The sequence below is a fragment of the Orycteropus afer genome, unplaced genomic scaffold, assembly GCF_000298275.1.
Source record: "Orycteropus afer afer isolate SDZICR_OR568_19922 unplaced genomic scaffold, OryAfe1.0 scaffold00064, whole genome shotgun sequence".
NCBI classification, from domain to species: Eukaryota; Metazoa; Chordata; class Mammalia; order Tubulidentata; family Orycteropodidae; genus Orycteropus; species Orycteropus afer.
This window is the reverse complement of record NW_006921651.1, coordinates 7758005-7758490: the sequence shown is the minus strand read 5'-3', so window position 1 is coordinate 7758490 and position 486 is coordinate 7758005.

Sequence of the window (486 nt, the reverse complement as noted above, 5' to 3'; positions counted from 1 at the left end):
AGTGGGAGGGGAGCTGCTGCATTGTAAATTTTGGTCAATGACATGAGACAAAGTATATGTGAACTGCTGTATGAAAAGTTAATTTGCTCTGTAAATCTTCACCCAAATCCTAATTTAAAAAAAAAAAAAAAAATCCTATTTTTAAAAAAAAAAAAGACCAGGCTTACTGGTTGAATAGAGACTGGGAACCCCTGAAACTATGGTACTTGGACATCCTTTGGACCTGGAACTAAACTCACTCCCATAGCTCAATTTTCAGTTAAATAACAGACAATCAACTAAGTGAACAATAACCCTAGGCAGGTACACACTCCTTAGAATAGTCCATCATTCAAAATCAAAAGGGCAGCATTTGCCAAAGGACAAAGTTCAGAGGGTAGGAAGGGTTAGGAGAGAAGGAAGAATGGAAGTGAGAACCACAGGGAGAAAGCAGGAGGAGTGATGTTACATTGAGGACATACCAATCAATGACATGAAACAAAACAT